The sequence below is a fragment of the Musca autumnalis genome, unplaced genomic scaffold (assembly GCF_047663935.1).
Source record: "Musca autumnalis isolate F117 unplaced genomic scaffold, ASM4766393v1 scaffold_3, whole genome shotgun sequence".
Classification (NCBI taxonomy): Eukaryota; Metazoa; Arthropoda; class Insecta; order Diptera; family Muscidae; genus Musca; species Musca autumnalis.
The window spans coordinates 148,122,533-148,148,420 of NW_027411866.1; the positions used below are offsets into that span (position 1 = coordinate 148,122,533).

Here is a 25,888-nt window from a genome sequence, read left to right on the forward strand (position 1 = left end):
GAATACCAGCAGATTGGAAAAATGTTCCTTCCATATCCTGAGCACGCTATCTGTATCTGTTACCAGATTACCTTGCTGGTCTCTACAGGAGGATGTGCCTGTACCAAAGCCATCTGTTTGATGTTTCACTCTCTGGTAGAATTTTCGGACTTTATTCTAGCTCCTGTACATCTCGATTTTTTCACACTCCCGCTTTTCCATTTCTCTCTTTTTCTTGCGGAAAAGACGTTTCTCTTCTCTCCTTTTCTCCCGATATCTTTCCCGTGCGCTACGCGTTGCTACTGATTGTAAAGTAGCTCCTGGTCATACCATGAATTCCTTTTTGGAGGTCTCTGGAATCCAAGTATGGATTTTGCGGCTGTTTGCATGGAGTGGGCAATATTTTGCCATTGCGTAGTTATGTTATCGGGACAAGGAGTGCTCTCATTAAGCAATTGGGCTAGTTGAGTGAAGTATGCTGTGGCTATCTGTTGTGTTTGCAGACTATCGATGTCCAACTTCCGCTTTGTGTCTGTTCGTGCTTTATTTGCAACGTTTAGACGGGTATGTACCTTTGCTGTAACAAGGTAGTGGTCCGAATCAATGTTTGCGCCTCGGAAGAACGTACATCCAACACGCTCGATGAATGTCTTCCATCTATCACAACATGATCAATTTGATTACTTGTTCTTTGATCTGGAGACAGCCAGGTGCCCTTATGAATATCGAGATGATTAAATCTGGTACTGTGATCTGGAGACAGCCAGGTGCCCTTATGAATATCGAGATGATTAAATCTAGTACTGCTAACTACCATGTTTTTGCAGCTGCAACGTCTATCAGCCTCATATCATTGTCAGATGTTTCACTGTGGAGACTGAATTTCCCGACTGATGGGCCAAAGATATTCTCCTTTCCAATTTTGACATTAAAATCGCCTAGAATGATTTTAATGTCATGGGCAGGGCAACGGTCATATGTTTCTTCTAAGCGCTCGTAAAATATATCTTTGGTCTGTTCGTCCTTTTCTTCTTCAGTGGGAGCATGAGCGCAACTAAAGCTGATGTTGAAGAATTTAGCTTTTATTCGAATTTGCAGCAAGTCTTTCATTCACTGGGGTGAAGCTGGATACCAAATGTTTAGCTTCCGGCTAACTACGAATCCGCAACCAAACTCATGCTTTACATCATGGCAGCTATAGTACAGTGCGTTACCTTTAGGTGTTGTTGTGACGCCTTTCCCAATCCATCGTATTTCCTGCATGGCAGTAATATAATATAGATAGAAATATAATCAGAGGTATTTTGTCGATAGAACACCCTTTAGGTAGATAAAATCCGTTCAGAAAATTTTGACCAAAATTTCACGGAAGATTTTAAGAAAAACAATGTCGCAAACTCTATTTTATGAGCTTTGTTAATGCTTTTCAGACGGATTGCCTATATTTACGCCCATATCTGGAATACAAGTATTTTCATAGTTTTTCATAGCATCACCTTCGAATTATATCAGCTGTATCAGTTATGTTATGATTAAATTTCACTTTCTGAAAACCTTTACTACAGCTTTTTTTGGACAATTCCAAAAATTTATTTTCAAATATCTGAACCTTTCAAATCTTGAAACCTGAAACTTACTTAAAGAATAATCTTAGGTCTTTAGCATCAACTCGGATAGTTTAAAATGTATTTCTTCTAAATATTGTGCTTTGACAAGCAGTTTATCTTCACACAGAATACTAAGGTGATATAGGGTACTTACTCATGACCAACTCCGTTAACTACCCACTTACTTTCTCTTGTGTTCGTTTCTTTTCCTTAGAAAAAAAGTAGCGAAATAAAAATATTAATTTAAAAGGACTATGGAGAGGGAGCATAGCTCACAGACAAAGTTGAATGATATAAGAAAGAACAAAAAAAGACTAACTGGACAAAAAGTTTTAAAACAAACATGATGTTCAACATTAGTCCAAAGGATTGTCAATGATGGGTCATAGAAAGTTCGTGTGTATGTGTGTGCTTGTTTGGTTGGACAATACTACCAGGTGCTTCAAGCATCCGTAAAAAGACAAATGTCTGGACCAACTATAACATTCTATGGCCATTGGCTGTGGTGTTGGTCGAGGGTGGAGCAATGAAGTGAAAACAAGGAAGAACGTTGCCAAAACAACCAAAATACTAATCCCATGAATATCATGACATTCAACTTGAGAGTGTGGCAGAGTGGTAGGATTTGTGGAGAATTGCAGCAATATTTTTATTGCGCTCTTGTTTTTTTTTTTGTTTTTGTTCGTTTGTTTGTCAACTACTACAAAAACTGTCGTGTAGGATAAGAATGACAAAGATAGAATCCCATAAGAATTTGTTGTTGTTGGTGGTGGTGTTTTTGATATCATCAAAGTTAATTTATCTAGTTCTTCTTTTAAATGGATTTATTGTTTTTTTTTTTTTTTTTTTTTTTTTGCATTAAGCGGAGGATTTCCCAACCAAAATCTGTAGGTGTTTCTAACCAATTTTTTCTGTTTTTCTTCCTTGACCGCTAACTAACAATTGTTGTTGGTGGCAAAGGAAAACGTTGAAAAACGCTGATATATAAATATTTATTTAGACCTTTGACTTCGGACCACTAGTTCTGTTTTTTTTTTGTTTTCTTCTGGTAAGTTGCTTTATTTCAGTTGTTGTGGATTAATTTTATTTCCTATGGTTTTTCTGTCTATCTGTCTGTCTGTCTAAGGCTAATGGGAATGACAAATAGAAAACGTGATAGCCAAGAGCTATTGGTTTTTATATTAACGCTTTTGTGTGTTTATTTAGTGGCATTTTCTGTAGTTTTTTGCTTTTGTTTTCATATTGGTTTTGCTGTCTTGCTTTGATGGTTAATCTGTGTTCAATGAGACTGTGGCACAGTGTTCGGTGTCAAAAGGGTAGAAAGTTATGGTAAATTTGGTATCCTTCCCCGAGCTTCCAAACTATTTTCCTGTTTACAGAGTTAAATGCTCACTATTTGAAGAAGTTTGGTGGCTTTGTCCACAGACTAGATTGTTTTGGCCTTGCGAAAGTGCATATTTTTCGTGAAGATATTAATAAAATACCTAAATTTACACCGTCGCAAGGCCAAAACTACCTGGAGGAACGTTCCAATGCTTTTGCAATATAATAGAGTGTTCTTAACTTTTGTCTTAGTATTGGATTGAAAATCTAAATGGTTTGGCTGTTATAGGCAAACATATCGAAAGAGAAAAAAACTGGAAGCTTTATTTTCACGGTAGATGACAAAAAATTGTTAATTTCACAGAAATCGTAGCCCGAGGCAACAACTTAACTTTTGAAAATAAGTCAAAATTTCATATAAAGCCTAAGAAAATAAGAAAAATTTCCAAAAAAAAATTCACCTTGGACGTATGTTCAGTACATCTCCAGAAATCAGAAACGCGAAGTGCCCCTTAAGATGTTCAAATCACCCCACCCTAATACACATCGTTTATACTGCCAACTAAGTTTGTTTTTAACAACTACAGGTACAACAATCAAGCTTTTTTCACGATTATCTGTGAGAAAAAGTATTGTACTTCATCCAGAAAAAAACAACAAAAATAAAAAAGCAAAAACCCAAAGTAAAATAAACGACAGGTCACCACATAATCCTCCTGCAAGACAATTTAATTCAATTGATATCAAATGATTTAAATATTCTCTTGGTGTTATTTGGACAATGAACATTGGAATTTCCAAGCTTTTTTTCTTCTTTTTTTCTGTTATTCATCGTATGCTATCCTTATGTGTCTAGTATCCTTATAGCAAAAAAAAAAAAAAAAAAACGCCATCAACAAGAGACAATGTTAGACAAATTGAAAGGGACCCCAACAATAATGCATTTGGTCAATGATGTGTTAATGGCGGTTTTTATGGACGAAATGAAGAATGTGGTTAAACAAGAGATTGGTGAATAAAGGTAAAATAAAAAACCAGACAAGATAAAATAAAAAAGAAAATGCCAGTGATTTTAATCTCTTGTTTTAATTAAAACCCCAAATCCAGGGGATTTTGTAAATTTTCTTCCATCAACGGGACACAATTTTTAAATTTAATGTAAGTTATGAAGCAGGGAAAGCCATTCACAAAGCTATACAAATGCTTGCGTGATGATCGAAGGGATTGGTGGCTACATCTTGTAATATTGGGGTATTTTAGTTGTCATAATCGGTGGATCAGCGATTAGATAAAGAAAGGCGATACAAAAACAATTATCGTTTAGTTGGATTTAGATGTACTAGGGCAATGACACAAAATGGAGGTGAAAATCTGGGGTAGAGATACTTCCTTTTGGGGATGAAAGCCCATGGTGATTATATTAAGAATACCAAAGGAAATATCCGCCGTGCGTCGAACTTCCGAAGAAGACCCTGTATGGCATCTGAAATTAGCTTTATATCTTTGTTAACTGTTGTTTTAGCTTATTTATGACATGACATATCTGCAGTCAAATCGAATGAGGATTATTTTCGTAGAGCATTTCGACCTTCTAACTCGCTTCCTTCAATGTCCTTTGCGTCCCTTATTTTAAGAACCTCTATAAAAGTACCAAAATATGACGTTTTTCAGCTTCGAAATGTTCTGTAAAAATGTCGCTGAGAAAATTTTAGGTACGACTCTTATTGATAACTAATCGATTTTGTCTCGTTTTCATGGTTCTTTTGTGCATTTACCCGGTACGAGGGCTACTATATAGGCGCCATTTGACACTTCCTTTGGAAAGTTTGACAGCTTTAGCATAATCGTACTCAATACTGCCTGCCAAGGAACATTTTCGTGCGATCGTGTTTTGACAACTTTCGACGTGGATTACCACGACAAGAGTGCATCGATGAGCATTAATCTTCGTATGGTAATGAAGTACCATTCTATAAAAAAAACTGGTTTAATGTATTGAATTGTGGCAGAAGCTCGCCCAAAGACGAAGGTCGTCCAAAAATGGCCGTTGTTTTAAGCAAAGAAATTCTGAGAAAAATAGCATCGTGGTGCTGCAACAGACGTTTATAAGATCGTCATGATGAATCATGGATCTATACGTACGAGCCCGAAACAAAACCGCAATCAACCATTTGGGTCTTAAAGAAATAGAACAAAACTTACTAGTGGAAGGAGCACTTCCAAGCAAATGGTCGCCTGTTTTTTCGAAAAATCAGGTCATGTGGCGACTGTTCCGCTTGAGCCACGCACAGTGGTTCAGAATCGTTTTTTCTTTGTCAAAATTATGTAACTCGTGAACGGATAGAGATATTTTCATAATTCTGTTTTTATTCAACAGATAACAGATCCCTCAGCCTTTAGGCTAAAGAGGGTATATACACTGTGATACGAACAAAAATGTGCCTCATGGAAATAATGGTTTTAGACCCCAAGTATGTTTGTACGATATCCGTTTCAGACAATTTTGAGTAGATCTAGCAATGTCCGTCCGTCTGTCTGTCTGGCAGGCTGGTGCGCACGATAACTCTCGAACGGATCAATCGATTCGGTTGAAATTGTGGGTATCGAAATATTTCATTTAGATTTGATTTAATTTCGAAGATGGGCTATATAGGTCCACTCCTTCAGGTGCCTCCCCCACAAATGTTGAAAAATTGTCGCAAAACTTGTGCGCACGATAACTCTCGAAGGGAGTAACCGAATTGAACCAAACCTTGCATATGGTAATACTACCTCTAGGCATACATCAGGTTCGAATATGGATTATATCGGTCCACTCCTTCTGGTACCTCCCACACCAATTTTGAAATAAGTGCAGTTTAGTGACACCTCACGAATCGTTATGAAATTTTTTGTAACAGGATGTTCGTGCGGCCCCCGTTACGTCATTATAATTTTTTTCGAGGGCAAGTCCATAGTTCCCGAGATAATGGCGCATAACCTCAAAAAAAAGGCTGCACTTTGTCGCAAGTTCAAATAAACGGTGGCCAAATATAAAAGGAGTTGGCGTTGGCAGATGAATTTTGGTATAAATACTTATAGTTCACTGACAATGTCGAGAGCAACAAATTGGGAATGTCGGTCCACGTTTTGGGATAGTCCCCATGCAACGGTACTTCTTAATGTTTCGGTATTTTGAATATTTTAGCTAAACTTATCAACCAAATTGTTTGAATTTTGAGATGCGGGGTTTTCACTTTACAAAAAACTTTTCCGATAAAAATTATGGACATAGGTTTACGTTTTGATATAGACCCCATATAACGGTACCTCCCGATTTTCGGAAATTTCAAGATTTTACATATGTTTCACTCCCAAATACGCCGAAATTTTGCATTGAGGGTTCCCAATGAACCAAAAAAATTTCTGGTAAAAATTATGTACAGAGGTCCACGTTTTGATATAGCTCCAATAGAACGGTATCGCCCGATTTTCGGTATTTTCAAGGTTTTAACCACATTAAACAACCAATGTAGCTCATATTTGGTATTTAGTCTTCGCGAGGTCTTGCGAAATATTTTTACAGAGAATTGTTGGTATTGGTTCACGTTTTGATATAACACCCGTGGAACGGTACCACCGAATTTTCGGGTTTTTAAGGTTTTACCCACATTATCCACCCAAATATACACAAATTTGGTGTTCAGTCTTCATATATTTTTGTGAGGTTATTGAATACATAAAAATTTTGTCTTCAAATAAGAGAATTTTCCTTAAAATTTTTTTGACCGATTAATGGTCAATAAACGGCACATTTTTTGTTAAAAATCTAAATTTTGACTTTGTATTCTTTTCCTTGACGGTGTATTCTTTTTCGGGGACAAGTCCATACTATTTGAGATAATGGCCCTGGAGCTCCAAAAAATTTTCCGGCACTAACTAAACTTGGTTGTGCCTAACATAACAATCGCGTACATACTTGATTTACGTCCAAATATGGAACGTACATCGTACCACTCGTTAGGGTATCTCCCACACAAAATTTGGTACAGGTAAAGTTTAAGGTTTTTATACCCTCAGCATTTGTGCTAATGAGGGTAATACACTTTCATATGGGCAAAATGTGCCTCATCGAAATAATGGTTTTAGACTCCAAGTATGTTTGGACGAAATGTGTTTCAGACAATTCGGAGTCGATTTAGCAATTTCCGTCCGTCTGTCTGTCTGGCTGGCTGGTGCGCAAGATAACTCTCGAACGGATGAAACGATTCATATTTTGTCCAAACTTAGTTTAAGTTCGAAGATATCGGTCCACTCCTTCCGGTACCTCCCTCACAAAAGTTTGAAAATGTTCGGAAAATTTGTGCACACGATAACTATTGAAGGGAATAACCGATTTGATCCATACTTTGCCCATCGTGAAATGTGTATCAGACTTAGATAAAGTTTCAATATGGACTCAATCAATCCACTCCTTCGGGTACCTCCCACACAAAATTTCGGAAAAGTTCAGTTTAGGACCTGCACTCGAATCGCTTTGATATTTATTGTAGCAACTTGTATTCACAGCCCCCCATACGACGGTACAAGTTTTATCTGGGGCAAGTCCATACTTCCTGAGAAAATAGCCTGAAAGGTGCAAGAAATCCCTATGAAACCGTGTGTAGTGGTTGGAGCGTAAGATAACCCTTGAACGCATCTGCCGATTCGGTCCAAAATTTGACCTTCGTAATATTTTGTGCAAACTTAGTTCAAGTTCAAAGATGGATTATATCGGTCCACTCCTTCCGGTGTCTGCCCCACAAAAGTTCGAAAATGTTCGGAAAATTTGTGCGTACAATAACTCTTGAAGGGATTAACCGATTTGGTCCATACTTTGCACATTATGAAATTTCTACCAGACTTAGATGAGGTTCCAATGTGGACTCAATCGGTAAACTCCTTCGAGAACCTCCCACACAAAATTTCGGAAAAGTTCAGTTTAGGACCTGCTCTCGAATCGCCTTGGTTTTTGTTGTAACATCTTGTATTTACTGTCCCCTATACGAAGGTACAAATTTCCTCAAGGGCAAGTCCATACTTCCTAAAAACATAGCCTGAAAGTTAAAAACCAACCCTATGACACCATGTTTATGGGTGGAAGCGCAAGATAATTCTCGAACGGAAATGCCGATTCCGACCAAATTTGGCCTTCGTAATATTGTGTCCAAACTTACTTTAACTTCGTAGATAAGCCATATCGGTCCACTGCTTCAGGTACCTACCCCACAAAAGTTCAAAAATATTCGGAAAAATTGTGCGCACGATAACTTTTGATGGGAGTGACCGATTTGGTCCATACTTAACACATTCTCATAATATCTACCAGATATAGAATATGGACTATATTTGTCCACTCCATTCCGTACTTATCACACAAAATTTTGGGTGTAAAAACCCTCTATGGCAACCCCATGGTCTATGTCGGTCCATTCCTTTAAGCACGTTTTCCGCAAAATTTTTGAACTTTAATCCTACTCATCATTTTTGTCGGTTCATACGACCAAAATTTTGAAACCCCTTAAATACATAAGTTTTTTGTGAAAAAAGTGTTTCAATTTGCACAGGCTGAGGGTATATCTCTGTCGGCAAAGCCTGATATTTTTTTACTTGTTTCTATTTCAACCAATATTAAATATTAAATATGAGTATTTCTTTGAATATAGTTTTTACAGAATTCTTTGGAACCTTTAGTTAAAAAAAATCTGAAAACATACTAAAATGTTTTGCAGATGAGCAGCATCACCACAGCAAAAATTCAAAAACCTCATTTTGATAAGGTGTCCGATTTCACTCAGAAATCCCCATGTTCTCCTTCTGGTAGCTCCCACACACCATTTTAAAAAAGTGCAGTTTAAATGTTATTCTCGAATCCCTTTAATTTTTGTTGTAACAAACACGTTTTTTCTGGGCAAGTCCATACTTTCTGAGAAATGGCCAGAAGGTGTAAGTAACTCTATGGTGCAATGTGTAGTGGTTGCAACGCACGATAACCCTCGAACTGATCAGCCGTTTCGGTCCAAAATTTGGCCTTCCTAATATTTTGACCAATTTTAGTATAAATTAGATTTCCTAATATTTTGTACAAATGTAGTTTAACTTGGAAAATGGTCCATATCCGTCTCTCCTTATGGTACTTCCCCCGCAAAAGTTCAACATTCATGTTTAAGTGCAGTTTAGGATCTGTTCAAAAATCCTTTGGAAATTATACCTATTCTACTCCTTGTGGTCCTTTTTACACCGATATTATGCTTTTCGCGGGCAAGTCTATGCTTCCCGACATAGTGGTCAAAAACCTCAAAGTTATACGTTGACGAATTGAAATGACTCCCAAAATAAGATCTTGGAAAGGATGGACTATGCCGATCCATTCTTCCTCCGCATCACTTGCGAGCTTTAATACCAATATATATTTTTGTCGGATAGTTCATACGTCCATAAGGGGCCACAATGTCTGGAAAACCCCTAATACATAATTTTTTGAGAAAAGAATTTTGGTTGCATTGCCGGTATTCTGTATCGTCCGTAGATGAAAGTTTCAACTCACCCAGACTGAGAGTATATCCCTGTCGGCAAAGCCGACTGATACCTTTTGACTTGTTGTATAAAAAATTAAAAGAAATAATTGTGAATAGAGGAACAGAAACAAAAATTTGAGTGGCTACCAATGTATGGTTAAGTAAAACATACCTCTACAAATATTTGTACTGTATATAATGTACCTGAAATGAGAGAAAATAAATGTATATGTTAATATAAGATTTCAATATGATTTTTTTAAAAATAGTTAAGACGCATAGATATTTTTCTATTGTTATAGTTTTCCTATTAAGTTCATTAAAGAAGAAAAAAAAAACACTCGCAACACCAAGACTTGATGTGTGACATCATCATACTGCTTCATATAAAGCAATTTTACCCATCATATTTTATTCGTTTAAATTTCAACTTCACATTCCAAAAACCAATTTGCATTTCTCTTATTTGTTCCATAACAAATTGAAATTACAGAGTTTACCTAACGATAATCCTATTAGTATTTATCACGAAATTTTTTGGAGTTTCATTTACAACTAAAAATCACAACAAATAACTGTTAAATAAATCCAAATCCACTCAGTCTCATCATCAATTGCTGAAGTTGCTGATTCGGAATGCAATATCTATGTTTTTGGAGTGCTGCTGATGTTGAACAAAAAGTTGTTGTTCCTTTTTTTGTTACAAAATGTCAAATTAATTGTGGCTTACAATGTAAAAGACAAATATTAACTTTTGGTTTCATATGTGGTTTTAATTTTGTGATGATGATACAACAACCAATATTACAAACTGATTCGTAGCAGTAGCAACACCAGAATTTATACATAAATTATGAGATTTTCATACACTGACACCAACAACACTAGCAACATCAGAATCAGAATAATCAACAACAGCATGAGCGAACAAATGCCAACAGACCAACCAACAAACCATGATACAATTACAACTCTATAAAAATGGTAAATATATAGTTTTGTAACAATTTGCAGACATACAGTCGAGTGCTAATAATAGGGTGGATAGGGAGTTGTATGAAAATTTTCCAGATAGGAAAAGTTGTAGAATTATTTTAAATAATTCACTATAGTGTATATGAACTTTTGTCTGTTAATCTCTAAAAAAACTTTTATTACATTCAAATATAAAAACAGTCTAGGCACTAATCGATTTAAAAAAATATTTATTTTAAAAAATGTATGAAATTAAAAAAAATCAAAAATTATTTCCTGATGCACGAATGAATAAACCTAAGCCTGCTAATAATAATAACTAAAATAACGTTCATTAAATTCAAATATTTAACAAGTAAAAAGGTATCAGTCGGCTTTTCCGACAGAGATATACCCTCAGCCTGTGTGAAGATGCCCTTAAGAAAAGGTCGATATGGAACATTTTGGAAGTTAAACTACATTTGGATAAATTATTAGGAGATCTTTGGATCCCCTTGGACCAAATCGGCATGTCCGTTTTAGAGATATAGTGCGTACTATTTTAGTGACATTTTCTAAACTTTTGTGGGGGAGGTACCCGGAGTGGACCGATATGGCTCACCTTCGAACTTAAACCAAGTTTGGACAAAATTAACGAAGGCCAAACTTTGGACCGAATCGGCTGCTCCGTTCGAAACTTACCGTCCGCTCCAGCTACTGATGTCGTAGGGGTTTTACAGCTTTCGGGTAATTTTCTCAGGAACTACAGACTTGCCCCTGAAAAAACTTGTTCCATCGTAATGGGGACATCGAATGCAAATTGCTACAACAGAAATCAAAGGGATTCGAGAGCCGCTCTTAAACTGCACTTTTGGAAACTTTGTATGAGAGGTACCCGAAGGAGTTGACATATATAGTCCATATTCGAACCTAATCAATGTCTCGTAGAAATATTACGATGTGCACAGTATGGACCAACTCAGTTACTACAATGGATGTGGGATACGCCGCACGTTCGTCAATCATAAAAAAGCTGATTGGCCGAGTTTCAGAGAGTTCACCAATCACCGCTTCAGAGAATTGCCCAATCCTTCAGATGTTCGGGTAGCGGAAAGGACGTTCCGGGACATCATCACTGCTGCAGCCGCTCGCCATATCCCTGCTGGTCGAATACCCGAAGTAAGACCAAATTTCCCAGCAGAGGCGACGGGATTAGCAAACGAGCGTGATGAGCTTCGTCGTATCAACCCCAATGACCCCAGAGTCAGGGAGCTGACACTGGAAGTTAACAGGCTGGTCGGCGAGCATATGCGGAACAAATGGTTAAATCATCTGAAGAGCTGCAACATTGGAGCCGGTATAGGTGAATTGTGGGCAACGGTTAAGTCACTCTCGAACCCTGGAAGAAGGGAAGATAGGACCTCAGTCACGTTTGGCGACGTTACGTTGACTGACCCGAAGAGGTGCGCAAGTAATTTCAATCGACAGTTTGTCGAGCATCCCGAGAGTGACAGGGCGAAGAGAAGAGTATTACGTCGCATCAGATCTCTTCCTGCCGAGGATGAACCACCACAATTTACAATGGATGATGTTGCCAATGCTATCAGGAACGCTAAATCATCCAAAGCGTTGGGCCCTGATGGAATCTCCATGGTAATGTTGAAGCAGCTGGATGAGCCGGGAGTCGAGTATCTCACCAAAGTCTTCAACTTGTCGCTAGCCACCCTCGTTGTTTCCGAAGTCTGGAAAATGGGCAGGGTGGTCCCACTACGGAAGCCAGGCAAGGATGCCAGCAAAAGTGAATCGTACAGACCGATTTCGCTTTTGTCGCCCGTAGCAAAGACACTTGAGGCCTTGATCCTCCCCAGTATCAGAAATAGCTATCAAGTTGCCGATCATCAACATGGATTCCGTAAGCAGCACAGCACGACAACAGCGCTGCACGCCATTACCACATATATCTGTAAAGGACTCAACCAGAGACGGCCGTGCGATAGAACAGTGATGGTGGCGCTTGACTTATCAAAAGCCTTTGATACAGTCAGGCACTCCACGCTGTTTGAGGACATTGAGCAGACAACCCTCCGGCCAAGCTTGAAACGTTGGATAATCAACTATATGTGTGGACGCCAGTCGTACGTGGAATTCAGGAATAAGAAGTCCAAACCCCGTAGAGTGAAACAGGGAGTTGCCCAAGGTGGGGTGATATCTTACCACCTTTTTCCATTCGAGGAATATGCAGATTTCCCCCACAAAATCTACAGCCACTCTGTTCACCACATGGACAGCGCAGTTTGGACGTGAGTTGAATGTCGTGGTCGACGGTAGCAGAATTCCGACCACAAACTGCCCTAAAATTTTAGGGGTCACATTCGACACTACATTCACGTCGTGCGCACACGCCACAGCTATCTGCGACAAATTGAAAAGTAGGAACAAGGTCCTCAAGTCCCTGGCCGGCAGCACTTGGGGTGCAGATAAAGAAACCTTGTTGACCACATATAACGCGATAGGTCGGTCTGTGGTAAGCTATGCGGCTCCAGTCTGGTCCCCGAAATTGTGTGATTCGAACTGGAAAAAGATTCAAACTTGCCAGAATGCAGCCCTGAGAACAGCGACAGGGTGCCTCCTCAAATCTTCAGTGGACCATCTACATGAGGAGGCAAAAATTCTTCCTGTAAAGCAACACAATGAGATGCTTTCGTTGCAGTACCTGCTTGGATGTTATCGTGTGAGCCATCCCAATCACCATCTTGTGGGTAGGCCCGGCCCATTCAGGGATATCAGGAAGGATATCCATGCTCTAGAGGGAGAGGTCCAACGATACAGGAGAGAACCCCTAGATCAACAAGCATATCAAGCAGGATTGAATAGCATTCACACGGGCGCAGTTGCCAAGGCCTTAAGCAATTATAGTGTGAATAAAGTACTCGGAGTACATCCTCCATCTATCGCAGCTGAGGAGTGTCAGCTGCCACGACAAACTAGAGTAGTTTTGGCTCAACTACGCTCGGGATATTGCAGTCGCCTAAATTCTTATTGGGCGGAAATCGATCGCGCCGTGCAAGACATCTGCCCAGTATGCGGCATGGGCCCGCACGACACACAACACCTTTTTAACTGCGCCGCCAAACCTACCCATCTAACTCCAGTGGATCTATGGCTACATCCCATCGAAGCAGCCACTTTTCTTGAACTGGAGATAGACCCAGAGCCAGATTGAACAGAGGAACGAACAAATAAACATAACAAAAACACTGTTACAACAACAACAACTCGGTTACTACATTCGAGAGTTACCGTGCACACCATTTTAGCGAAAAGCTTAGAACTTTTGTGAGGGAGGTACCAGAAGGAGTGGACCGATTTCCTCAGGAAGTATGGACTTGCCCCTGATGAAACATGTACCGTCGTATAGGGGACAGTGAATACAAATTGTTACAATAAAAATCAAAGCGATTCGAGAGTTGGCCCTAAACTGAACTTTTCCGAAATTTTGTGTGGGAGGTACCCGAAGGTGAGGACCGAAGTCCATATTGGAACCTCATTTAAGTCTGGTAGAAGTTTCACGATGTACAAAGTATGGAGAAAATCGGTTACTTGCTTCAAGAGTCATCGTGCGCACAAATTTTCCAAGCAATTTCGAACTTTTGTGGGGGAGGTACCGGAAGGAGTGGACTGGTATAACCCATCTTCGAACTTAAACTAAATTAGGACATAATATTACGAAAGCCAAATTTTGGACCGAATCGATTGCTCCGTTCGAGAGTTATCGTGCGCACCAGCCAGCCAGACAGACGGACATGGCTAAATCAACTCAAAATTGTCTGAAACACATTTCGTCCAAACATCCTTGGGGTCTAAAACCATTATTTCGATGAGGCACATTTTTCACGTATGTAAGTGTGTATACCCTCGTTAGCATAAATGCTGAGGGTATAAAAAAGGTCATGCACAAACCACTTTGAAAAAATTTAGATTTTTTTGTTTTTGTTAAAAAATTATATCTTTGAAAAAAAAACAGCTACGACATTTTTATGATTCTCAGAAATAAAAAATAAATAAGTGGGAAATACATGTGAGTTAAGTGTGATTATCTCATGTGGTTCTAAAGTTTATTTTCAATTATATATCTGCTTACAGTGGCTTCAAAAATTTTCCCATATTTCTGTCAAATTCAAATAAAATAATAATTAAAATAATTTTGTGCGTGAGGTTTTTTTACCGAATCACTATATAATTAAGATTTTATGTAATCTTATGTAGAAACTCATCACGCTATGATACAGTGATATGAGGTTGTAAAAAGTCATAACCCTAGCCCACACCTTCCAATATTTAGACATTTTTTTAGTTTCCTTAGTTTTAATATGATTACTATTGAATCCAATTTTTTTTCATTTCCACCCTAGTATCTTTGTTCTCGTATGAATGTTTATGACAAAAGCATTTACCGCAAAGGTATAACAAATTATTCAATAAATGTAAGTGTATGATTTTCATCGAATATTACTCGGTGTGTATGTGTATTTGCCATCCATTCGAATGAACATATTTCAGGATATTTGTCTATGTGTGTGTATGTCGCATGGTATGTAGATATGGTCACATGACGCCTGCCAGTAGAAATTACTGGGATTTTATACAAACTACAAGTTTTTTTCATGTTCTCACATTCTGTAGCGATAATATTCAAGAGCCACACAGACAGGACGACAGACAGCCAGTCGTTCAACAGGTCGAATAACAAAAACAACAAAGAATTCTGAAACAACCGGTTGATATAATAGGCAAATATGTTGAAAACTATGAGTACGTTAACACGCAATATGGCACAGTGTTCGGAATTAAATATTTTTCATGTGTCTTTTGGTACTTGAGGTCAAAAAATATTATTATAAAGTTGTATAAATATCGTATCTGATGTATGGAAATATCGATTGGAAGCGCATGAGACAAAAAAACTAGCAGGCTCAAAGATGCCTTTCTTATGACCATTCCTGCCAAAATATGTTCCCTTGTAGGTCATTCAAATCTATCACTCTATCATTCTGCTATTTAAATTATAAATGTAGGTCATCAAACACTGTTCCTTTTTCATTTCAGTTGCATTCCATTGCTATTTGTTAACATAAATAAGTAATAAATACTGCACAAATTACACATACTATCTATACACATGAATTTGTAAGTGTATATGAATGAGTCTGCATAAATATTCCAACATAAAAGCATATTGTTCTTATTATTATTGTTATTATTTTGTTTATTTGCAAAAGTTATTTGTAAACTTTACAACCGTATGAATTTTGTTTGTGTTTGTGGGCATGTATGGCTGTGTACGATTGTGCAACAATTTTTAGCATATTTTGCATAAAGTTTTTCATTTTATGCAACAACTCGAAATAAAGGCATATACATTCATACTCACATATATTGTGCTGTTGTTGTTGTTATTTGCGACTAAGAGAATACCATTTAAGTTTATTATGGCAAAAATTAAAAATCAACAAATAAACAAACAACCAACAGCCAAATTTACTAAATAAACATAATTTTCCAGGCAATGTTTTCATTATGATTTGAGAATTGGTGTAAAATGTTTATAAATATTTTATTGTGGGAATCTAACCGAATATTCGGTTAAGAGATGGATAATGGAATGAATTATGAATTGAATTATATATTGAAACATTTATGGATTAACACCCTAATCGGATTAAGTTTTTAATTTTTCTTTCATTGATATACATAGGTTGGTGTCAATTATCAGGGGTGACGTGGGGATGTAAAATACCATGCACCAGTCCAGTCCGATTTTTACATTAAAAGGCCCAGGATTTTTTGTCCCCCAGCAAAAAATTCATTACCAATTTATGACTTCATTCAGTAAATTTTGGTAGTAGTAACTACTTAGAAATTGTAACTACTATAGTGTGGACTTGCCCTTGATGCAACTTGTACTGTCGTATGGGGACAGTGAATACAAGTTGCTACAACAAAAATCAAAGCGAATCGAGAGCAGGTTTTAAACTGAACAAGTCCGAAATTTTGTGTGTGAGATATCCCAAGGAGTGGACCGACAGGGTCCATATAAAACCTCATCTATGTCCAGCATAATTTTCACGATGTGCAAAGTATGGCCCAAACCGGTTGCTCCAATTTTTCTGAACATTTTTGAACTTTTGTGGGGGAGGTACCTGAAGGAGTGGACCGATATGCCTCATCTTCAAACTTAAACTAAGTTCGGACAAAATATTATGAAGCCAAAATTTTCGACCAAAAGTTTAAAAGATTTTATCACAACATCGAACAGACAGCGATATAAATATGTGGGTCCGGCTATTAAAATCACGATAGAAACTTTAATGTGGTATGAATGAAATTTTATGTAGACATGTTTGGTATTAAAAATGGGGTATATCGGTAAAGGTAACAGCAATACCCAGCTAACTGAACTGGGCTGAATATTAGTGTCAAGTTCCATACGACATTTTATATATTTATTTCTATGTTCGATGTATATTAGGGATATATACTTTTTGAAGTAAAAATGTATTTCCCATAAAACTATTTCCCATTAAGACTTTTTCATATCATTGGCATGTAACCTCTTTCAAGTCCGAACGACGTGCCGCACACTAAAACACCGCTTACAGAGGAGGTACAATATTTGTTAATATGTAGGGAATTTTGTTAAACTTGAAAAAATAAAGCTCTAATAAACGTGTGGTATTTTGTTTTCAAAAACAAAATATTGAAGCAGCTTCTCCATTTTGGATAAATTACCAGGGACCCCAAACATTTTTACAAGAATTGTACTTTCTGCGAGAAATTGTGCATTAAGTGGAATCCCAGCAAAATTTGAAGGAAGGGGTTCTTTGCGATGACGTGATTTCATGTCATCTTTTGCATTGGTTCAAAGTAAGTCGTGAAAGATCCGATCTTTTCATTAGGATTTGAACCAATGCAAAGGAAGTCGTGAAAGATCCGATCTTTTCATCAGCATTTGTACCCATTCCATCGATCCAATAGAGATGATGTTTGTGTTTTTATTTACACACCTGTTTATTTTCATTTTGGTATGTTCCAGTACTGCAAAAATCCACTAATTTTTACTATTTTTTATTAAGGGAAAATTGTTATCGTAGTAAAAATAAGTAGATTCTTGCAGGTTCTGGAACAGACCAAAGTTGTTAGAACTGTCGTCGTGATGTTGTCTTACATTTCCTGCATATCAGACAACTAAAACTTCTAAGCAATTGGTATTGTATGAAGCTCGAAATGTCTGCAATAAAAATGAAGTCCCATCGAGCTAAAAATAGAATCGGACTGCACACATTGCTACTTTAAAAGTTCCCTTGTCTGTTCTAAATCTGACATAGAATGAAATCAATCAAAACTCACTTCTTGGAATTTGAAAAAAAAGTCCGAAACGAAAAGGAACAAGAATCTGAAAATAAAGAAGAAACGACTTTTGGAAAGAAACAATTAAAAATAAATAAATTAAGCATAAATGGTATTTTCCATAAAAAGTCTCTCCTCCCCGTTTATTACATTTTGTTCGTAGAGATCCCTAAAGCAAGCCGGGTTGTAGATCCCTACTTATTTTCGTCACTAAACAAAAGAGTATAAATTTCTAAAATGTTGGTATAAAAAATTATAAAATAAAAGTAATTAACGAAATAAAAATACTTAAAGGAGTGCATTTGGAGTCCATGTCGAAATCTGAACTGGTGATGGGAAGATAATAGAAAAAACCTTTTGTAAGATGAAAGAATATCTGTTGCGGAGAACGGAGGAAGTAATCTTTTGCGTTACAGCGGTGGTGTTTACATTGCAATTTTGGATGTAAACTTTTTGCTGATACATTAATTGTAGTTATTTCATGAATTCGTTTGAATTAATAAAGTTTTGTTTTTCATGAAAACCATATTTCAATACAGCATTTCCATTTTCCAAACAAGACATGAAAATTTCATGCCAAGGGGTTGGTGAAAATGACATGCCAAAGCATTGGTTAAAATGACATGTCAAAGCATGGGTGAAAATGACGTGTCAATGCATTGGTTAAAATTACATATCAAAGCATTGGTGAAAATGACATGTCAATGCATTGGTTAAAATGACATGCTTAGGATCCAAAAAAGAACGTCATCTTTTGGGGGTCACGCTCATATAAAATTCATGAGTGAAAATGACAAAAAGATGACATGCCAGATCACTTGCACCCATGATTCAACTCATGGTTTGTCATCGAAGATTTTACTGGGATGGTATGGAGACATTCAAATTGAAAATCTAACGAGTTTTCATTCATGTTTTCCAAAATATTCAATCAAATATGGAAAAATATAAGTTTTTTTAAATTCCAATAATTTATAGACATTTCCTTATTTTGTTTACATTTACCGATGACACTAACATTACAAACAAAAACAATTTTCTTTGTGGTTGTTGTTGAATTGTATTTGTTGTAGTATTTACTTTACCTTGTACCTGGCCTGGGAATCGAATCGTACCCAACAATTTTGTTGCATAGTGTAATACATTCCACATTAATGTTTAACATAATTACATATTATTCGACGGTTAATTTTGTGGGACACTTCATCTTGATTTCTTCTAGTGCACAAAATACCAAAAAATTAGGTTCCATAAAGAACACTTAGGGCCATTATTATATGTGTTCTTTTACTATCTGATGGATTTCAAAACGCAAAATAAACCGATTTGGAGGCATTAAACATATAATTTTTACATTGAAAGTTAATGTTAAGAAGTTCCTCCTTGAAATTCAATTATCTCTTTTAACTTTAAGTTAACCGGAACGCTATAAATCTGTTCGGTAAATCCAAACTATAACAAAAGAAGACTTATAATAATGGGGGTTAGTATTATTTGGGAAATACTGATCTGAACCATACTGTTTTCTTTTACAATAAATTAATGAATAATCGGTTACAGTATGTACCAATTAACTACTACTCTTACATTCTAAACAATCAGACAATCTCACTAATGTATTTTTAAGAGATTATTTAAAAATGTTCTGTGTTTCGATATTTATTTATCACTTAAAGTGTATAAACAATACGTTTATGTTGTTGTCATTGTTCATTTCAACATGGGTTTTATAATTTTAGACAATATATATATCGTCACCAAAAATGCCAAAAGACGTAGCTAACTAATGTAGAATATACATGTTATCAATTATGTACGAATGGGTGTAAATAATGAAACCAAAACCGACAGTTAATTTTAAATGCAGAAGCTTGAATGGCATGTGTTTTAACTTTACATCAGATTCAATCAAAAAACGAATTTTGATTTTTTGGGATTACATCTTTGGGCATTTATGGCGACGATCCGCGGGAATGTAAAAGTTTGTAATAATTGGGAAAGTTGATAGTAATGGAAGTAATTTAAGTTCAATGCAGTTGTAAACTTTCGTTGATGTTTCAACATTTTTTTAGAACGACATTATACGATAATTGGATATAATTATAATATTTGGGTTATAATTAGGTAGGCTGATCTCGAAATCCCAATAGTTTTAGATTCCGATGACAACGTAATCTATTTAAGAAATGAGTACTACATATATCAAGAGTGTCTATGTCAACGACTTGTGGTGTAACTGTGTTTATAGAGAAAAAAATCTTCGAAATACATAAAATCGGGCCGAACCGTTATATTTTGTTATACTAAATCGTAAACCTATACCGACAATTCTTTGCAGAAATGTTTTATAACCCTTGCAAAGACTATATAACAAATTTAAGACCTTACGGTTCGATAAATCTTTCAAAATTCGGTTACTGTTCTATGGGGTTACATCAAAACGTGGACCTATATAACCCATTTTGAATACCAAAAACAAGAAATGACTCCCAACAAGTAAAAAAGTGGCAGTCGGCTTTGCCGACAGATACATATATACCCTCATCCAATGTGAGTGAAACTTTCACCTACGGACAGATCGATTGGATTTAAGTTCTCTCCAGAATTTTGTTGCCCTTTTTGGACATTTTAACTTGCCATCAAAAATGTGGATGGGGAATTAACTGCACTAAAACACAAATGTTGAACTTTTGTGTGGGAGGTACTCTTAGGGAGGACCGATGTGGTCTATTTTAGAAGTTAAACTAAATTTTGACAAAGTTTGGACCAAATTGGTTGCCCCATTCAAGTTATATCGTCCTACCATTTTAGTGACATTTTTTAAATATTGGGGATGAAACTAAGTTTGGATATAATATGACGAAGACCAAATCGACACCTCCAAATAATAGTATGCTAAGTCTAAAAAGTGAGTTTTGCATGAGAAGCTCTCAAAGTTTGGAAATTTTTGAGAACTTCAGTACTATGCTAAGTCAATATTTGTTTATAACTTCGAACCTGATCTATATCTGGCAGATATATTAGGATGTGCAAAGTATCGATTACATCGGTCACTCCCTTCAAGAGTTATCGTGAGCACAATTTAACCAAACATTTTTAACTTTTTTGGGGGAGGTACCTGAAGGAGTGGACCGATATGGCTTATCTTCGAATTTAAGCTATGTTTGGACACAATATTACGAAGGCCAAATTTCGACCGAATCGGCAGATCCGGTCGAGAGTTATCTTGCGCTCCAACCTTTCCGGCCATTTTCTGAAGAAGTGTGGACTTGCGCTTTATGAAACTTGTATCGTCGTATGGGCGGCAGTGAATACAAGTTCATGTAACAAAAATCAACGCGATTCGAGAGCAGGTCCTAATCTGAACTTATCCAAAATTTTGTCTGTGAGGTACCCGAAGGAATGGACCGATTGAGTCCATATTGGAACCTCATCTAAGTCTGGTAGAAATTTCACGATTTGCAAAGTATGGACCAAGTCGGTTACTCGCTTCTAGAGTTATCGTGCGCACAAATTTTCCGAACATTTTTGAACTTTTGTGGGGGAGGTACCGGAAAGAATGGACCGATAAATCCCATCTTCGAACTTAAACTAAGTTTGGCAAAATATTACGAAAGCCAAATTATAGACCGAATCGGTTGATCCGTTCGAGAGTTATCGCGCGCTACAGCCAGTCAGCCAGCCAGACAGACAGACAGACGGACATGGCTAAATCAACTCCAAATTGTCTTAAACACATTTGGTCCAAACATACTTGGGGTCTAAAACCATTATTTCGATGAGGCACATTTTGCCAGTATGAAAGTGTATATACCCTCGTTAGCATAAATGCTGAGGGTATACAAATATAAGATACATATTGAACATTTTACCAATTTTCACTAAAAATGTTTGGTCAATTTAATCGGCTACATATTATCTGATCATCATGTTAAATTGCAACCTCCTTCTCATAAACTCAAACATTAATCGCGCCGATCGGACTTTAATCGCGACCTACAGAGCAGCTACAAAATCGTGTAAAATTTTTGTTTTTGGTCCATTTCCCATAACTAAAGGGTTCTATTCTGGTCCGCTGGTCACTTTATCTCGTTGAGATATGAATTTTGGTATACCACATTGGCGGTCAACGATGAATATTTCGCGGTGTTACACGAATTTTCGGAAAAACAAACTTATAATAGCCTATCCACATTGTGGTGTAGGGTATAATTATGTACATACACACACCGATTTATGCATTCACATGCCTATCTAAGGGTAACACTGAATACGTTATTAGCCCTTTTCCTTTTATAATGTTAAGTGGAGGTATTAGCTATTTTAGTTGTGCTTAACTTTAACGAAATGAGCGTTTTCACATACACCAGACACAAATACAGACGTACGTGTGTGAGTGTGGTTTCTTTCCAAAACAATATTGTCGCTTGTCTGGCTTTATGTCTGTCCGCACTTCTATGTGGCATGTGAGATTTTTGTGGCTAAAAAGAATTCCATTCACTTTTTTTTTTCAAAAACCCCCTCAATCCACCACTCGCACATTTATGTTGGTTTTACTGGAACTGGAAATTAAATTTACTTCTTTCACTTTAATAACAACGTCGATTATTTTGGCTGCTGCCGTACGATGCCGTGCTCCTTGCTCCATGTGGACCAATTTGTATGGAGATAATGTTTTGAGTGAGCGTGAATCGTTTATTTGTTGACATTATGTTGAGATAATTATATTGTTTTCGTGTTGGGAGTGTGGAAGCTACATATAACGGCAATATCACAAGGAGGATGTGATGACTTTTTGACTAGATGTCTGGGCTTAAGTGATACATGCATATGTATGAACATATGTGTGTGTGTGTGTCTACTAAGTAAGCTTATTCTTTTGTTGTTGCTGCTACTGGTATGGTGTGCTAAATATAATGAAAGCATTAATTTCATATCCTTTTTAATTACTTTTATGTAATAATATGTTTATGATAGAATGAAAATAGGATGTCACAGTGAAAGCATATGCCGAAGAGAGAGACTTTTATCATGAAATTTAATGTTCAAGGGGTCGTTTGTAAAAAACCTATACAATGAAAAGGGAATTAAGAGTTCAAGCAGGGTGTTAGGCATATGATAAGCAAGGCAATTCAATCATAGAAATCACATTATATTTGAAATTTACCCTAAGAAGCTTAGATACAAGAGAGTGCTTGCTTAAGAAAGTCTTCAATTTGCATATTCTTTTGTGTTATTAGGTTCAATACATTTCACAAATGTAAATTGGAAAATTTTGACATGAACTCTCATTAAACATCAATCTTAATTTGAAATATTTACTCACACTAAGTGTCACAGCACGTGCTCGGAAGCAAGGGAAGCAATCTCGAAACTTCTCAAATAATTTCTACACAATTGCAAGAGAGCATTAGTCATAGAAATAACTAAATTCGTAATATCTATTAACGCGATATATACTTCAATTTAAAAAAGACTGTTTTGGTGTTAGCATATGATGGCCTTGGGCTGAAAAGTAAACAGAATTTACGCCTTATACAGGAAATGAAAATAAAAGGTTTCAAAGGCAAATACATATTTCTAATGGTTTTTACCTTTACCCTCATTAGGAAAAGACAGCAAAGAAGGGGGAGAATAAATATTCGTCTCCTAAAATACTTGCAAGACTTCCATTCCATTCAACGTGGAAAGCTGTAAACATTGAAAGTGGTTAGATGATGACTTGTTTGCTTCTTTTCGTTACAAACAGCTCTTAAGTTTATTAACATACAACAGCTGAGTATGAAATTGTAACAAATCCCCAAAAATACAAATAACAAATAATTTGTATTTTTGGGGATTTGTTACAATTTCATACTCAGCTGTTGTATGTTAATAAACTTAAGAGCTGTTTGTAACGAAAAGAAGCAAACAAGTCATCATCTAACCACTTTCAATGTTTACAGCTTTCCAACACCACCCTGTTGATAACAAGAACAAAAAAGCCACAGGCTATAATGCTCGACTACACTCGACTCCTTGTCAGGGGATGCATAAATACGTTATAACGCTAAGACGTACCCCATGTATACATACAAACAAAGATCATACAGACTCATATTAGCACGTGCTAATGAGCAATTTTGTAAAGTGATAACATTTTATACCACAAAATCTTTCCAAAAGCTACAACACTCATTTGCTACCGACATTTAGCTTAAGGCTACAATTTTTACTTTAACGTAAAAAAAAAACAAAAAGATAGGATGTGAAACTCTTGAGATTATCGAATAAAAAGTTGTGTGGATGCTATAACATCTTAAGGGGTTATCCCCAGTTGTGCAGACCAAAAAATAAACTAATTTTTCATGAATTTTTTTCAAAGAAACTTCCAATAATTTTTAATTAGACCTTTTTTTCTACCTGGAAGAGCACATCTTATACTACTTTTGGAATTTTTGTTGTTGAAAAATATTGCATAGTCTTGTGGTAAATGGCTACCTGCGAAACCCTTTTTCTGTAAAAGCGTTTTGCGGTGCCAACGACAGCTCGAAATAGGATGTGCCGATCTCAGTATACTTTTGTGGGCGTTTTAAGAACCCTATAATTTTGACCTTAAGCGAAAAAGAATTTAAAAAAATCGATTTTTAAAAAATGTTCGAGCTGTCAAATTCAAAATGTCGATTTTAACAAAAAATAGACCGTTTTTTTGTGCAAAATTCGGGAAAAAACATTTAAAAAAATCTGTCTCGCTTAAAGACAATCTTTTTGTATTATATACATAACTAGCCGGCCCGGTCCGCGTTGCTGGCCCTTGAAACAGTTTTATGTTACCTTTTCTTAAGGAAATTATATTTTTCTTGCATCTCAAATTAGTCGGGATCTGCAAGTGACTATAAATAAAACATCTTCAGATATGATGATGTCTATATGAAATTTGGCGGTATGTTAACTTATGACTTAAGGCATGCATTTATTTCATCTGCTGGAAAAGTATAACTGGCACTGTTTGTCTGAAATCTAAACATGAATTGCTCTTAAATCCTTCAAGAATCGTTCTAAAGCTTCTTGGGAATTTTTATGTGCCATCGTTCATTCGTTCCAGATGATAATTTCCATTTAATATTGCATGCGTGCAACTCAATCAATAGAATGTCCAGTCCTGGCACCTTCTTATAATGTATACCTGAGGAAGCTATAGCTATCGATATGTTGCCTTCTAATCTAAAGACTTGTTTTTCAATAAGACCAAAGCTTCGTTATGCATAACATCTGTTATTTCCATTGATTTGTAACATATTTCAGAAATCGGGAGTGGTCGGGTCTTACGGCTAAAGTATGTACCCAGGGTTGGGAATACGAACACGTTCGTAAGTTTATATCGCATATTTCCACCAGGGACTACCCTGTACATGTTCTGAAAATGACATGGAAATCTATTCACAAGTTTTGGAGGATTTTGAAATAAGGGGGCATTGGGGAGGAGCCCCGTTCCCTCCAAAATTCAAAAAAAATATATATAGCCTATTTTCACCACGGGTGTTCATGATGGCCATCGCTGTAAATTCTCTGTTTCAGAGATATAAAACATTGTTCCACAACATCCCATACGGGACAAGGGAGACTTCTCTCATATCAATGAGTGCACCCCGATTCATATTAGCTCAATGATATGGGACCTACTGTTTATCGCCGAGTCCGAACGGCGTGTCTAAAGACACCACTTGTAGAGAAGTTTTACAAGGCTGAAATACTCAGGAAATGTCGCCACCATTACTGAGGGGTATTTTGCCACCGTTGAAAAATGTTTGATGTTGCCTGGCCGGGGAATCGAACCACCGACCTTCTGTGTGCAAGGCGGGAGTGCATACCATTGCACCACGGTGGCACCCGTGATATAACATATTTAAAAATGTGGGAATGGTCGGGTCTTTAAGCCCTAAATAAGTACCTAGGGTCGGAGATTCAACCACCGTTGCCTTGCAAATTTATTTTCTAAGCCATACGTTAGTAAGTTCTGCAAAGACTCAGAGTTTTAATAAAATAGGACAAAGAGGAGGTACCCCGCCCCCTCAGAAATTCAACAAAATATATAGCCTATTT

The 25,888-nt window shown here is 36.7% G+C and overlaps 1 long non-coding RNA gene across 1 annotated transcript in view; it reads right to left on the bottom strand.

Annotated features, from left to right (window-relative positions):
- Positions 1–25,888, bottom strand: part of LOC141396387 (uncharacterized) — a 118,503-nt gene that overhangs the window by 24,990 nt on the left and 67,625 nt on the right. Inside the window, exon 4 of the long non-coding RNA XR_012411151.1 lies at positions 9,618–9,649. This is a non-coding gene — a long non-coding RNA (uncharacterized lncRNA). The remainder of the gene's footprint in view (positions 1–9,617; positions 9,650–25,888) is intronic.